The sequence below is a fragment of the Bombus vancouverensis genome, chromosome 7, assembly GCF_051014615.1.
Source record: "Bombus vancouverensis nearcticus chromosome 7, iyBomVanc1_principal, whole genome shotgun sequence".
NCBI lineage: Eukaryota > Metazoa > Arthropoda > Insecta > Hymenoptera > Apidae > Bombus > Bombus vancouverensis.
Genome location: NC_134917.1, coordinates 135,331 through 152,539, shown reverse-complemented (window position 1 = coordinate 152,539; position 17,209 = coordinate 135,331). Strand labels below are relative to the sequence as shown.

At 41.7% G+C, this 17,209-nt stretch overlaps 1 protein-coding gene and 1 long non-coding RNA gene across 2 annotated transcripts in view; both read left to right on the top strand.

Moving 5' to 3' along the window:
* LOC143302951 (venom serine protease Bi-VSP-like) overlaps positions 1–17,209 on the top strand; it is a 72,102-nt gene that overhangs the window by 2,810 nt on the left and 52,083 nt on the right. The gene's annotated exons all lie outside the window — the stretch shown is intronic.
* LOC143302933 (uncharacterized) lies at positions 3,587–4,387 on the top strand. The gene is made up of 2 exons (XR_013058800.1): positions 3,587–4,271; positions 4,345–4,387. It is a non-coding gene; the product is annotated as an uncharacterized LOC143302933 (long non-coding RNA).

Below are 17,209 nucleotides of genomic sequence, written 5' to 3'. Positions count from 1 at the left end.
ATTAAATAATCGACGCCACGAACTGATCGATCCCCTTATTTCGATTATGATAATAAGGGTAGTTCAATGAAATTCCACAGAATTAACACAAATAAATTAATGTTTATTTCAACAACTTATTAACTAGAAAGATATAAATGGAACAAAAAAAATGTAACTGCGTTTTGGTTGATAAGTAATGCGCGACATACCACATGTGTTGACGGTTCGACTTCTCGAAAAGTTCTGAACGCCTTTCGATTTTTTTCGTTTTTTCTGGAAGGCGACCCCCACTACGTTCGGATCACGCCACATTCTTTTACTGCGAGGTAAAATACGGGCCACGAGTCGACGTTTCTGGAAGTCGCCCTGCTTAATGAACCACGCGCTTGCCACTACAATGTTTGTTTGCCGGGCAGACGCGACGATCCGTCTGCGACATTATAGTGGCGCTATCGATAGTTAAGAATATGACCTATGGTAAGCCGCATGGCGTAACATTCTCCCCCCGTTGAGAGGGTACCGATCAAACTAGCGAGGTGTGGTTGAAGTTCCCATCTTATTTCGTCTCGGTGGCTAGTTGTTCGGGTTTCTCGAGATCGGGTTGAATTGGCAGTGGGACAAGCCTTTTGACGCCCCGATCCAAAATGCTCTTTGCCGTCTGAACTGTAGCTGTCCGGATGACACCATCGGCGCCTGGATGAACCTTGATAACTCGGCCCAGAGGCCAATGCATGGAGGGAACGTTGTCCTCTCTGAGGATGACGATTGTGCCCTTTTGGATGCTGTGTCCACCCTTGCTCCATTTATTGCGGTTGGTTAGCTCGTTCAAATACTCCTTATGCCAGCGGTTCCAAAAATGTTGTTTAAGCTGTTGGATATGCTGCCATTTGGAGAGTCGGTTCGATGGAATGTCTCTGAAATCTCGATCACGCAAGCACATTAATGAATCGCCAATGAGGAAATGTCCGGGAGTGAGGGCTAGGAGATCATTTGGATCGGTGGAGATAGGAGTTAGCGGGCGGGAATTGAGGACTGCTTCTATTTCTATGATAAGAGTATTACGGTGTTAAGCTCATATGTTTCTGTTTCTCCACTCGCGCTGCGCCATAATATCCTTTGATATTTCCGATCCTCTGGTCGTACGAGGAATTGCCGATACATTTTCTCGATGTCGCCAGTGAGTACGTACTGATGAGCGCGGAATCTAATTAATATACAAAATAAATCTTCCTGTAACTTGGGTCCTGTGTAAAGTGTATCGTTTCCGGTTCCGGCAGTGCTTGGTGCCGATCCGTCGAAAACTACACGGAGTTTGGTGGTTTGACTCGATGCTTTGGTCACGCCATGATGGGGTAAATAGTATCCGTTGTCGTCGGAGTGGTTGACATTGACCTTCGTCATGTGTCCCAATGCCAGGTATTCCTGTATTACCGTTCGATATTCTGATTCGAAGCGTTTGTCGTGCTGGAATCGGCGATTGAGTGAGGCGAGTCGTTTAATTGCCAGCGTTTTAGAGGATCCGAGTGACTGAAGCTGATCATTGAAAGGTAGAGCGACGATGTATCGTCCTTCGCTGGTGCGTCGGGTGTGGGCTTGGAAGTGTTCTTCGCATCGTCGATCTGCCCTCTGAGATATGTTTAATTGAGGGTCCTTCATCGATTTCCCAAAACCGCGAGGGGTCTGCTTGTAAAGTCGTCGTGGATGTGTGAAATATGTTTGTCGCGGTTTGGGAAGTTGGACTCCCCAACTATAATTATTTTACTACAGAATCCTCAAAAACATGATGTATGTATATATATATCCTGAAATATTATCAGTCTATTGTCAAGTTATAGAACATTATGGAAATTGCCAATTAAAGTCATAAAAAACAAAAAATAAGGAAGATCGTTAAAATATGTGATTTTCCAATCAAGATATAGAATTTATTCGAGTAATACAGATTACGGTAGAGATGGTGACGGTAACAATGAGTGGACTGATTCTTCGTGCGAAAACAAATTGGAAGCGCAGAGCGATGTATTGTTTCAGCGAATATCGATTTTAAAGCACGGTTTTAAAGTACGTGTGCGTTTGACTAGGTGTGTTAATTAATATTGCTGTCTGATTTTCGATATGTAAATACAATATCTACATATCTTTAAACTTATGATAATTGAACTAACAATTTTTTTAAATTTAAATTAAACATGATAATTGAACTAACAATTTTTTTAAATTTAAATTAATATTTATCCTTTTAAATGCAACAATTTTTTTTAATAATAACTTCACGCGTAAGTCAGCTGCGCACATATTTGATCGTTCTTTAAAGCTTGAATCTCTGCGAAGAGAAAAAATCTTTCAACCAACAAGAACTGGTTCTATCCATTTCCTTCCAGATAAATCTCTCTATCTAAAATCCTTATTTCCGTATTTCCTTGAAAAGGTTAAAGTCGTTTTGTATAAAATCCAATGTAGAGAAGAAGGAAGATCCGCAAAAGATTCTTTCAGCTTTCCCTATGTTTGAGCTCGAATCAAAGCAATCCTATTCCCAATAGGGTGACTATGCGTTTAACTTCTCATAGAATCTCTCTGATTCCGTGTGATACCTTCGGTGTTTTTGAAGTATGTAATTGATGTCGTAACGTCGACGCTTTGCAGTGCGAATTCAATTTTGAGTTGCAATTTCCCTGTTTGCGTGGCAAAAGCATAAAATCGATAGCGCACGTTTCGATAAACACGTTTTCTTTGCTGATGGCGCACTGTAAATATAAATATTTGAATAAATATCGCGAATTTCATGTTGCTAAAAGATTTATACTATTTATTCGTAGATAACTGTTGGATATGTTTAAGTTGAAACCACTGCATTAGGTCTTTTTTCTTGTTTAAAATTATTTGTATTGGTAAATTGATTGAAAGTTCTAACATGTAATTTGTTCCTCTTTTATAAATAGTTTACAGAGGATAAAGCGTGGGTAACTCACGACTGTCGCGATCATGACACTATACATACCTATGTATAGCACGTATACTAAGCTAACTCAAATAGCAAGTCAGAGAAATGGAAACTTAGGAAAATCTAAAAGAAGATAAAACGTTCGAGCCTTGACAGGAATATAAGAAGCTAAGTAATCTTCCTAAGTAATCTCCTCCAGCTTTTTCTATTTTGATCAATAATTATTAGTACATGTTAGGAAAACAAATAGAATTTTTGTTCTCAAGCGAGGTATAATTTAAATTTTGTATGTACACAAAAGTGTTAAATATCTGTAATAAACATGGTACAATCAATTTTTTTACATAAAATTATATTGTATAGGCTATTGTTATTTAAACATTTTAAATTGGATGAAGGAAAAAAATGACGCAAATAAAACGTAGAACATTTTAATTAAAGAGACTAATATAGAGATTTATCTACTTAACTGTGATTAAATCATCTCCACTTAACGCTCTACCTCTCCTATTAATTATGCTTCGTTAAACTATGATTACAGAGGATGGGTTTTTTGATAAAATGACATTCTGACAAATATATATAGATCGATATATATAGATATAGATAGACAAATATATAGATTCTTACAACAGTAGTTATGAATGAACAGTAGTTATGGTATCAATTCCGTTCTTCAGAAGCTTCATTTGTGAAAAGACAATTCGCCAGAATATGGATTCACTGTAGTTATAGCTATAGGATTTCAATCTAGTTGACAGACTTGCTTTACGTAGAGAATATCTGTCTCTTGTTCTACCTTATCGCGATTCTCTCCTCATCTTATACGCTTTGTCGAGCAAAGTAATATTGGCATATATCTCGGCTCTGGTTACAATCATTAGTTTCCGCCTAAACGGTTAGAATCACATAGCTCGCGCTCTACTCTCGTTTATTCACCATTCAGGCCATATGGTCGCATGCGACGAGTTTTATGTTAATTCCGACCGATTACAATACCTTTCTTTCGTTTACAAGGAACGACGAGACTGGCAGTTGCGTGATTTGCAATGCAAAAGCCGCGATATCTGCACGATAACCTAACCTCAACCGATTTTGTTGTACTATTCTTATGTGGACTTCGTTTGTACCACTTTCGTAACAAAAATAGAATACGTAGAACACAGCATTCCGTTATGCGATATTGTCGATTCCTAACATCCGAAAAATCAGAGATAATTTTTTTCCCTACAGTTGTACATTTGTGTGAAAAATTACGAACGTAAAGTTGTTTGGTGCATGCACAGTCCTCCCCTACCCTGCATTTGCGTGGACATGCTAGAAAGATTCACTTTTCCACGGTGAAACTGTATGTATTATAATTTCATTTTTACAAAGGTCGAACATCCTACTATACATAAATTTAATATTAATATAAGCAGGTTTCCTGTTAAGTATTACATCTGACGTATAAGCACACGTGTGTACGAGCCTTGGTTTTAAATGTCTTATAGTAGACACCGAAAAGATTATTCAGTTGGATATCTGACTCAACATCAATATTTTACTAGGAGATAACATGTTAAGAACACGTTGGTGGATGGCATGGGAGATGATGAATGAAGACATACTTCTGTGAGATACATAAAATAGTAGTCAGAACGTATTTTGGCGCTTGGGGACAGCAACAGCTGGTGATACTGTCATACACCTCCATTTATAAACTTTCGAAAATCGATGTGACCTTCAAACTTTAGTGTATTGTGTTTCACAGCACAAAATGTTTCCGAAACGTACGTTTATTGTTACAATGAACTTGACTAATGGCTCTGAAATACTATCCTTGAAAAAACAATGGGGGAATTGGAGCAAAAAAAGGAAGGAAATAAACAAAGACCTTGTTGGTTCCTAAAAATAAAATATGCTACAGGAAAAACTTTTTCCAACTGATTGAGATGCGACCAGCTTTAAAAGCTATGACGCGAATCGAGCGTTTGTCTACAAGAGCGCATTTTCAGTGGATATATATGTCGGAATGACATTGGGGATAGGCTTGTCGGTGTTTGAGGAGTCTTCATTGAAGGTAGCCATCGTTGCGGTGTAACGAAGATACGATTTATTGACACAGGTATGAATAACACAGGTTTGACAATCTACCACGGCGGTGAGACGTCCGCGGCACTAGTGACAGTGGTCTCCGGTTCAGTAACGAATCCGCGGCCAACGGGATGACAGATGGGCGTTCTCGCTGAATCTAAGTCTGACTCGTAAAAATAATTGCTGAGCGTAAAGACGTTACTCTTTGGTCGACGGGAGCGCGTAAAAGAATGCCCGTCCCGCCCCGATGATGCCACAGATGATAACTATAATGGGGTGTGTCTAAGGACACGAGATCATCGGATTCGTCGAGGAAAGCCTTCGTTTAGGAAGTAAGGGAAATTGACGTTGCTGCTAATTGGTCAATCTCCATATCGGTGGTTAGAAAAAGATGCTAGCCGCCCTCGAGGGAAAGTTGCTAGTGGGAGACGCCGCTCGTTGAAAAATATGTCTCCCCTATCTTCCCGTAGTTGGGACAAAGACTGTTTGTCTGTTTGAAGGACTTTAGTTAACTAAACCTTAAGATTTATAACGGGCCCTCGGGCTAGCCGAACATGTACTGTGGAGACGCATCGACATCTGGCAATCATCTTACTCGAAGAATAGGCTCTGCGTGTGGCGAGCCACGGGACAGAAACCGTTGGAATGTTTACTGTCGCGTGTCGCCACGAATATTTCTTTTAAGGAGAGCTATAGAATTACTCCATACCTTTGTTAGGCAAAGCGTTCATCCCTTGACCGCGGCTACGTTGGGCGACAGACTGTCACCTCGAGCCAAAGCTCACCGTCACTAATCTCGAACAATTACAATCGGATTGAATAACTACAATAGTTTAGTTACAGTTATAGTAGACTTTAGATTGCAATGTTGCGGGGCTATCCCAAGGTTCCGGTGTCCTTTCATCTCCGACAAATATTTAACTATATATATTAACTATATATTTTCCCTAGGAACAGTAAGATTTTAACGATACAACTTTATCAAGAGATCTTAATGTCATAAACGGTATCGAAACTTCGTAATTAATATTGTTAAGGAAGAAAATATTGGTAATCTCCTCGAACGACGAGCGCTTGATATTCACAATTAGAACTCGATAACTTAGCTTCTTATAATATCCCAATAAAATGTTATTTATCGATTACAATTGTCCTGTCGTATTTTATTGTGTTTGCTTTATAAATGTGAACTTTATTCAAAAAGAGTTCATCGATATAACGGTATTGAAGAGAACTACTCGAGAAACTATATCTAGCCCTTGGATGGAGGGATTGCTTGCTTCTTACAATCGAATAATTGGAGTGTAACTAGAAACACGAACGGTAGTTTAGCAATGGAGAAGAACTTTAGAACGACAGCAATTTTCTTCTTGTTTCTTTGAGAAAGGCACCGTTCATTTTATGTTTGCGAGAATGGGGTTGTTGGACGAATTTGATTAAAAAGGAAAGATCTTTAACAAATATTCTTCCCATTGATACATTCCTATATTTTTGATTTAATTATTTGAAAATGCAATTTTGCATATACCTATGTGCTATTATATACTATAATCGCAGGCGTTGTTTAAAATGATGTACTATTGAAACAAGGCAAAGTATCGTCGAATTCTTCTAGATTCAATTTCTCAAAAGAATGGCTCTATTGATTAACCAAACATAGTTCCCATAAGCATATACGTACTTCTCAGAAAAGATAGTTATATCTAGATCAATATTACTCCCCACAGTGACCTATATGTCAAAGAAAAAAAAGACACATCAAGTATTAAATCATACTACTATTACGTCCACTATCTCTACAAATCCTCCACTCTTGGAAAAGTTTATCTTATTCAAACGTAACGTAACTCAAATTAAATCTTTTCCATCATCATAAATACGAAACATTTATAAAATTATCATCTTCGATTATTTACTCAACATCTAGCTAACAAAATCTTCTCCATCGCCGTACCCCTTAATCCTGACCGCGTACAATTAACGTATGAATAGTTAATTTATTGAAATTTAAACGACCATTTTACGCTACTTGTACTCGAATGATTTTAGGATCTTGCTGTATCTCTTGCACAGTGTTATATTGACAGGCGAGAAACATAGAAACGTAACTTCCGATCCACTGATTTACCCTAAACAGACGATGATAGGTTATACGGTGGACGCAATACAGAAGCGTTTCCGATGCAATTCGAAGGTGCGTTGTTACAATGGAGTTCATCGATCCATAATGACTATTTTCCCGCCAACTACAGCCTGTAATAACGGAATAGCCAATAAAGTATATCCTGTCGATTTAATCGTTACCCTCACGGTGCACCGCGCGCACGGAGATCGGATCGGTGATTTTCACGTGATGTTTCGCAAATCGTGAGGCGCTCGCGTGATTCGCGCGTTTTAAGCGTTCCCGCTCTTCCCGTCCGATAGAAAGAGAAAGGGAACAGGGGTGGAAGGAAGAGGGAAGATACGTGATGCGGGTTCAACCTGCCGCGGGAACCTTTAAAGAAGGTCGGTGCAACGGGAGAGATGTAATTTTAATAAGTTGGAGAACAAGTCATTGTAAAAGATGGATATTCAGATGTTGGAGCGTCAGAAAGACAAAATTCGCTACGGAGAAAAGTAAACAAAAATATATATATAGGGAAGAAGCGACAAAGATTAAAGATCGTTAAGAATTACAGGTAATTTAATGATAAAAGGGAGAAAGAATTGTGTAAAAATTCTACTGGGAAAGAAAAGAAAGATTAAGCCTCCAACGAGAAAGACGTGCTCAGAAGCGAGTCCCGCGTAGCGCCATGTAGAGGAGCAGGAAGAAGCGCAGTCTTCCTCAGGCATTCCAGCGTCGAGTAATTCTGAAGCATATCCTGACGGGGCAACCGTCGTCAGCGGGCTTCAGGCACCAGCACAATGACTACTAGGCGAGCTCGGGCTCGTTGCACGGCGGCCACCACCACCACCATCATTCTGGTCACCAACAGGATCAACAGCAACACCATCATTACAACCAAAACAGCAACGTTCGTGGAACGACAGGGGGCAGCCAAGGACGGGGAGTCGACGTTTACGACTCGGTGGTCCATCAAAGAGCCAACGTGCATCAGGCTGCCACCACGCCATCTTCCACTCACAGACACCCTTTGAATCATTCTCAGTTGAGCGTGAACAATCTTTCTCAACGATTGAATCACTCGCACGCTCTTAATCTGTCCACGTTGTCCACGTCGAAGCATTCTGTGAACAGCGTCAGTCCTGTTGCCGGTGGGAATGACAATAACAATAATAATAATCTGTCGACTACATTGGGAGTGATATCCCAGGCGCCGCTGCACCAGGACAGCAGACCTAAAGCGAATGGAGGCTTTGATATCTCGAGACTGTCCAGATTACCCAGTCAGGCGACACCTTCGCCTGCACCTGCTCTTCAGGGTACGACTACCGGGGGACAGTTAACCGGTCCCGGTTCCACGGCGTACCCCTTGAACGCTTCCTGGTCGTCGTCCCTGTCAAGGAATCACAAGGACCACGAGGTTGGCGCGAAAGAGACGTTGACCAGTTTGGGTTTATTGTGTCTAGTGTCGTTGTTACTGGCGCTACTCTCGTTGATCTTCTTGCTGAAGATCTCACCGTTAACGGTGACGCCGAGTAGCCTGATCAGCCCGGAAGAGTATACGATTGTCTACGAGGTGACGTTAGCGCTGTGCGCACTCGCCCTCTCCCTAAACCTCTGCTGTCTCCTCATGTGCGCTATACAGTTCCTCTTCACTGTGAAACTCGTCAAGACTTCGTATCAAGGACATTGGTGAGTTGAGTTTTCGTTTTATGCCACGCTGGGTAAATCTGTGATTTATAACGCTTTAAATACCTTTGTACATAATCCGTACTTTACTTAACCCGAAGGTCGAACAAGGTGTGAAAAATATATACGTTTAAAGTTTGTATCCTTAAGATACTGTTATCTTTGAAAATCCGGAAGTCAAACAAAATACACAAAGAGAAACTTCTAAAAGTGCAAATAAACGTTGAGATACAAATATCCTTTAATCCGAACTATACATATGATGGAAAGAGGACTCTCATAGTCATCGACATTTTCCCTCCTAAATGTCAACAGCATCCATATTTACATTGTTGCTGTTGTACATGTAACTTTTCAAACTTACTTAGGTATTGATAAAGAAAAGAAAAATAAGCATTTTCCTGGTAGCTGGGAATTCGCGGGATTCGCGGTCGAACGATGATTACCATTAATTTCTATAATCTGGCGACGCTATCCTCAATCATTATCCTTGTGCCGGAATATAAGTTCTCATTCGTCCATGCGTGGCCTATCTGTGTGCGTCTGGAACAAACGCAGTGTCCCGTATCCCGTGCGATATATCAGAGGCCTGTCTAGTGTTTCTTCTCACGCGGCCTGGAGGACGAAACGCAAAAATTCACATCCTGTACTTGACGTGCAAGCGTTCACCGACCACGTGTCCCGTTTTTACTGATCAAACACGTGTCTGCAATCACAATACGATACTGTGTGGTGAGATGTATCCGTAAATGCGTATGTTTCGTGACGCGAACCTTGAAAATGAAAATTACACTTTCGTTTATTCCTCGAGCGTCGTGCACGCAGGAAATCGTATAATAATTTTATTAGTAAGATTTTTTTTATATAGACTACGCTATATTAATTTGTGACCAAGCTGAAAGATCGTGACACACCCTTTGTGTAGAAATTGCAATATTCTCCGTTTTACCTAGTAATTCTCCCAGCAAATTCAGCACGCACGTTCGCGAAAAATATTATCGAATAGACACAGTGCAGTGCAGATCAAGTTACAAAGGGAATATAGATATGCTCGCCTCCCGTGACACGCAACTCGAAAGCGAAAATAAGGCTCGTTAAAGACGATACATACTCCTCGAGATGGGATCTGTGGTTTCTGCTCGGAAGTTCCCTTATCGTTGGTCAATCGGATTTCTTTTTTATCTTTTTCGTTGCCGACCGAGACAAAGTAAGCATCGCCGACTCTAATTACTAGCGAATGGAAACGCGCGTTAAGTTATGCAGATTGGCCGAAATCGTCGGCCAAATCACTGTGTGTTACGTCGCGTAACACTCTACCTAGCCGAGGCCACACACCGCGGGCAAGATGGCAACCAGATGTCTTCGGATACTCACTGCGTACCCTCAACAGTCTCAAGTACCTTCCATAAATCTCATAGATTTCCTAGTAAAGGTCCTTCAAACCAAACAAACGTCTGTTTCCGAAGAATTTCCAAAGACTATTGTCTACCACGGCGTGACAAGGGAAAATTAGTTTTTCTCACGTACGCTGCAACTTTCCTCCCACTAACCACTTTCTCTCGAGGGCGGTTAAGACCCTTCGTGTGACCAATTAACAACGAAGCCTATTCCCTCACTCTCCTAACTAAAATCGTCACCAACAAATCCGATGGTCCCGTGCGCTAGACACACCCATCCTTAGCTTTCCTCCGAGACAGCATCGTCTCCCAAGACAGTACTGATTTTACATCCTTCGAACGGTCAACATCCTGCAACCGGGTATACACACCCATAGATCAGTCACTCACTCATCTCGTACATACGCACCACCGTACATACGTACATACGTACATACTGTCTTCGTTGTAAGTTGTTGGAATAAACGGTGAAATATAACTTACTCTGCTGTGTCATATTCATTTAACCACCTCTGTTATCTTAACCGAAACAGGGGAACGACTACTTCGCGGCGTCGATTCACCGAATCGTAGCGAGAATTTACGCCTCTCGCGACCGCGTCTCTCCGTGAACGGTCGTAACACTGTGATTACCCTCAACGGACACGCCGTTTTAAGTTTTCTCTTCGGTTCTTTAATTCCGTCCTTTTTCTTTCGCTCAGTTTTTTGGCCAGTGGCGGGTCTTTTATCGCGTGGCGAGTTTGATTCGCGTGGGAAAATGTCGTGTGCTCTTCGGCAGATAGAAAGATCATTGTTTCTTAAAGCATCCAGACGTTGTGCGTGATTGGCATATTAAAGTTTCTTGCGAATGTTACCGTGTGACCATGTCTCCCTTGTGACCGTAATTGTGCGACGATGTTTTCCTGCAAATATTACCATCTAACAAGTTTTTCCAACGAATATTACTGTTCGATCAGGTTTTACTCGAATCTTGTTCTTCCCTTGATAGGGTCCTTTCCTTATATAGAGTGTCCCAGGATTTCGCAGTCAAATCTATGCCACTATATTCCACTGACTATTTTAATGTACCAAACTACGAAGATGCGGCTGATATTGTGCGTGTTGCGTTATTCCACAACTAGGCTTGATTGGCAGGCCGTTGGAACGAGATTTGTTCAAGCTGTTCGAAATGTTGGAGAACGAGCCGTTAACATTGTAATGTATGCAACTACAGAGACGTATCGTAACTTTTGTTTCGAGAACAAATAACAGAGAAGAAGAGAATAATGAAGGTTGGACACGGACGAAATTAGCTGTCGATCTTGAAACTCGTGCACTGCGATTTCAGATAATCAAATTAGCATAGAATGAGATTTGGGAACGGGCAGAGTATATTCCGGAGTTTGGATATATATATATTTAGATCAAAGATTGGTTCTTTGCGAGAAACGTTTTTAAGCAACATATGAAATTCTTCGTCTATTTATAGTATATTTCATTTTACTATAGTGGGAGCAGTATTCTATAAATCGGTTTATAAGAGTGCGAATTTATTATCTTAAGGCTAGCCTTGCTAAACCCGGTCAAATGACCGGTTTCAAAATTTAATTTGAAATTGTGCGTTCGTCGTTGTTTCTTTTCTTCCTCCAACTTTATGTAAATTCTTATATTATCCGACTAATCAATTTCTCAATTTTTGTTAACGTAAGAATCTACATAAAGTTAGAAGAAGAGAAGAAACAACAATGACTGTACAATTCTAAATTAAATGTTGAAACACGGCCTTTTGACCAGGCCTGGTAGAGTTAGTGTTAAATCATGCTTTGTAATTATTTATTTTGGCTGGTGGTAAGCAACGGTAACGCAAACACTGATCGAAGTAGACAGGTGTTCGTTAGATAGGTATTCAGGCCCCAGAATTTCCAGGTCACCGATTGGGGCCCCTGTTGTAAATTTCTGGTGATTCGCCCAACTATTGGTTAACTAAGAGTAAAGAGAAGAGGACAGTTTACATCTGAGCTACTGCTTCGATTAACCACATCTGGCAGAATGGCCTTTAGGGAAGAAAGTGTACCGTTTTCTGTGGTCGACCATCCTTTGTTTTCTTTTCTGAACAATAGATCTAGCTTGGACATTGATAACTAGCGGTTTATCGATCGTTCGATGACACAGGACACAGCCATTCTTTATGCTACGTTATCACCACGACTAACTTTTACAGCTGTCTGCCAAGTTAATATTACCGGTTGTGTCACACTATCGCAGTGTGCCCAGAAGAGATAACCGGAGGACGATTAAAATTGCAACGTCACCGGACGCTTCTCGTTTGCCTTCTTTCTCTCTTTTCCTCGTCCTTTCGTTCAACGGTTGTTTCCCCTGCTTTGCTTCCGGGGCTTCCAGACAATTCAAGATTCTGCTGAATTGGAATGCTCGATTTTCTCCTAGAGAGCTGTTTAGCTAGAAGGAATAGTCCGAGTGTCGACGGGTATGCGAAGAACTATCTTCTTGTGCTCTTAACCACTTAACTACGTTCGACGTGTTTATTCGTTATTGCTTGATTTTACCTGCTCACCCCATAGAGGCATTTTTGAAATTAAACTTTAAAAAGTTAAAAATTAATTGTTTCCAAAATGTTTTCAAATACTCCGAAGATCGTTGGATATTTTCGTGTTAAAATTATTAACAAAGTAAAATGTACACAGCTGTATCCGTATTATTAATAATTAATTATCCTACGATATTTTCCGGGTTACTCGCGCTCCTGAAAAATTTCTACCATAGACCTCCCCCATATGTAAGGAAATAAACTTCGCAGTTAACAAATTAATTGTTTCCAAAATGTTTTCAAATACCCCGAAGATCACTGGATATTTTCGTGTTAAAATTACAAAGTAAAATATGCACAGCTGTATCCGTATTATTAATAATGGAGGCTGACTCCTACGATATTTTTCTACCATAAAAATGTCTACCATAGACCTCCCCCAAATGTAAGGAACTGCGGCATAAGTTCCCTAATAAACAATAGGAATTTCTGTTGTAAACTACAAATTACAAATTACGAAACCTTCCGCTCTAAATTAACTAAAGATCACCAACAATTCTCCTTCGTTCTGAAACTAATTCTCCGACAATGGTGTTCCCTATGAATGAGTCAACTGGCAACGAAAGACCAAAAGCAAAAGGGTTCTCGGTCAGTGTCTCTGGTGCACGCCAGCTAGGAAGCCTCAGCCGAAGGTCGTCCGGCTGAAGATAACTGCGAAGTCTGCAAAGTGGCATTGTTAGCGAAGGAGAAGGAGCCCTGGGGTGTGCAGACGTGCTCCGAAAGAAGCACGAACTTTAATGGTGGGTCCCAGTAGTAGACGGCCGTTCCTCTTCGCTTGCTCATTGTCACTCGAAGCTCGGTGCCCGTCCCTCCTTCCGTACCACGCTACCGAGTCTGAGACGCGAGGATGAAAGAAAAAAAAGCCGAAGTATGACACAGGTCCAACGACGACACCAACGACGACACCAACGACGGCGACGACGATCACAGAGACACGAGAAGAATGAAAGACAAGCGGCGCTGCTAAGTGCCGGCTCATTACTTAAATGGTCCGTGATAAGGGATCTCTGGTGCTGCTGGCGCGAACACGCTGAACAACAAACTTTTCGAATAAAGCCACTTTTGGACAAAGTAGTTGCTGGCTCACGAAGTTTTCTTCTTTCGTTGTTAGATGGCGCGATCCTAAAGTAGGCGCGCATTTTTCTTCGCGATCTCACGTTTCGATCGCGGATTTCGACTTATTGGGGAAACAGGTTAATTGGATTATTACTGGAGAGACGTGGAAGGATGAACGTTTTCATCGTTTCGTTCAATGACGGGTGAAACGCGTGAAAAGAGTTCGTAAGGTTTAAGCTAGGTGAGAAAATACAGCTTTGAATTTCCTATAAATGAGAGTTTAACAACGACGTGTCAAACACGACGCATGGAGCATTTGTACTAAATTTCTTATTAAATCTTGTTAATTCACTAGCTAAAAAACCAACTATTACATCGAACATGATACGACCAATAAAAATAAAGAAATCGATACGAAGAATACGAAACGTAGATTCTTATGAATATGTGCGTTTCTTTAGGTGTATCGCTCCTCCAAACGACAATTCGCCGAAACACACATTAACTTTAACCAATGTATGAGAAATCGTCTCTAGCGCGTTTTTATGCCAAGATGAACGCTACTGTGACCCCGAACGAACCGTGAAACTGAACGATTCGATCTGTCATTGAAAACGCCCATCGGTCGCGAAAGTCTTGTTCGTTTTTCATCGACAGCCCGGTTTAACGTTACACGCGTGTCTGGTTTCTGTTCACGGGCGGTTCTTCGTGCGTCAGAGCGTCCGAGCATACGCGTGCACCCGTTCGTCTTTCCACCAGAAAGAGAGAAGAGGGCTTCTCTGTCGTGGCTGTTGGCATTCCACGCCTTCGAATCCGGCATTTCAAATTTTTTCACCGACACAGGGCACTACGGAACGGGAATAAATTTGGCGGGCCGTGACTGCGCCTTAATATTCCAACAAGCAGACAGAAAAATAGAGAAAGAAACGGGCACTCTCGTGTCTCAATGCTTGTAATTTATTTTTCGATTAATTCCCAATCACCAGCCGATAATTTTGATGTTTCCAGCTGATGATAAATCGAAAAAGTGAATAGAGGACTTCCAGTAGAATTTGCGTGATTCATTCTTGGCGTTGATTGGCGTGAATTGTTCGTCAAGACGTTATTTTTCCAAGGGTATAAAAATCTGTCAGTTAGGTGGAAACTATCAATTTGTATACAAAAGATACGATCGTATTTGAAGATTGTATCGTAGTCATCTGATTTATCGTGCAAATTTTGCACGTGACACTCTATATTAAGTTTGTTGTAGCATTAATTAATCACAGAATGTTACAAGAAAACAAATTTGGTTTGGCAAATATAATAGCCGATGTTATGTAGATATGTGTGGCGGATCGGTATCAATAGGACGCCGACAGGTCGAGCCGCGGGTACCAACCGCCAACACTAGAGGGCTACGACGACAACGAGTCTGTCTGTCTAACTCGCTAGCGGTCGAATATACGAGCGATGATATAAATACCGCATCTAGCGAAACTCACTCTACGTCTAAGGCAGGGACTACCGGGCATAGCCTTACTGACGAGTCCACCGGTAGTCCCGGGACGAAACGCTCTCTCTCTCTCTTTTCTTCCGTCACATATGTAATGTTCGAATTTGTAAACTATTAACTTTTTCGACAAGGAGGTATAAGGAACAAGTTAAAGTAGACGTCATGTTATGAATCATCTGCGAGATATGAAAGACTTCTTTTATGAGGGATCAACACCTCGTGAAGTCAGATTTTATTTATAACATACTTTACAATTTTGATTTATTTGTTTGAGGTGGTATGTCGTGATAGGGTCGGAAGGAAAACTCAGATTTCTTGAACGATAAATGTTTATTCACTCTAATGTCAATAAGTACACTTGATACAGGATTCGCGATTGTATTCGGTTCGCGAATGCGCGGTTATAAGATAGAGCTTGGAGCGTCATGGCGTATAAATACGTATGGTGATGTTTCGAGCTCGCGGAACACGAAGGTTTTCTTCTCGCCCTGTCGCGTAATCGGGTGAGGACTGATTTTCTCTATTCGCTCCTTTAAACGGTTCGCGAATTCCGAGTTGGCCTGTTGCTTCGTTGGTACGAAGAATTCTGTCGGCAATCGTATGCCAGTACCGTAAACCATTTCGACTACCGTTGCGTTCAGGTCCTCCTTGATAGCGGTTTTTATGCCTAATAAAACAATTGGTAGGACTTATACCCAGTTGCTCGTATTGTGACATTTTATTGCTGCTTTTAATTGTCGATGTAGACGCTCTACCATTCCGTTGGATGCGGGGTGATAGGCTGTTGTGCGTAAATGCTTAATGCCGAGCAACCGGCATAGTTCATTGAATAGGTTTGATTCGGACTGGCGTCCTTGATCAGTCGTTATTTTTGAAGGTACGCCGAAACGAGCTATCTATGTAGAGAGGAGGGCCGAGGCAACGGTTGTCGCTATATTGTGAAGTTTCTGCCTTCTAAGGCGTGTCGAAAATGTTTGACTGCGGTGTATATCGCGAGTAGTTCGCGATCGTACGCGCTATATTTTTGCTGAGCGGGGGTCAAAGATTTCGTTGCGAATCCTAGCGGTTGTAATTGGTTATTCGCGCGTTGTTGTAATACTGGTATCGGATGCGCCAGCATCGTGGCATCCACGAGTGCACGTTGCGATTCGCGAAAGCTGTTTTCCTACTGCTCCGACCACTCGATGGGCGCGTTGCCCTTTTTCGCGCCTTTTAACAGGTCGTTGAGCGGCTTAAGTGTTTTTGCGGCCCCCGGTATGAAACGTCGGTAGAAGTTTATCATACCGAGGTACCTACGTAGTTGCTTGGCGTTCGCGGGCTTCGACAATTTTACAATCGCTTCGACATTTTCGGGCGGCGGCTTAATTCCGTCGGGGTTTACCGAGTATCCGAGGAATGTGATTTCGTGCACGCCGAATTCGCATTTCGTGGGGTTTATCACAACGCCGTAATTATTGAGACGGTTGAGCAAGATTTTCAGATGTTCGCGATGTTGGTTTTTGTCGTCCGAGGCTATGAGAAAATCATCGATGTACGCGTAGACGATATCGAGCCCGCGTATGATTTCGTCGACGAACCGCTGACATGTTCCGAAGTCCAAATATCATATTTGTTGTTTCGAGAAGTCCGGTAGGCGTTGTTATCGCGATTTTTTCAATGTCCTCGGACGCAATCGGAATTTGGTGGTAAGCGCGGACTAGATCGATTTTTGAAAAGATTCGCTTACCATGCAGATGTTGCGCGAAGTCTTCGATATGTGGCGGTGAGTATCTGTCGGGTACGGTGCGGGCGTTCAACGCACGGTAGTCGCCACATGGTCGCAGGTTTCCGTCCTTTTTCGGCACTACGTGCAGGGGTGATGCCCACGGGCTTTTCGGTGGTCGCA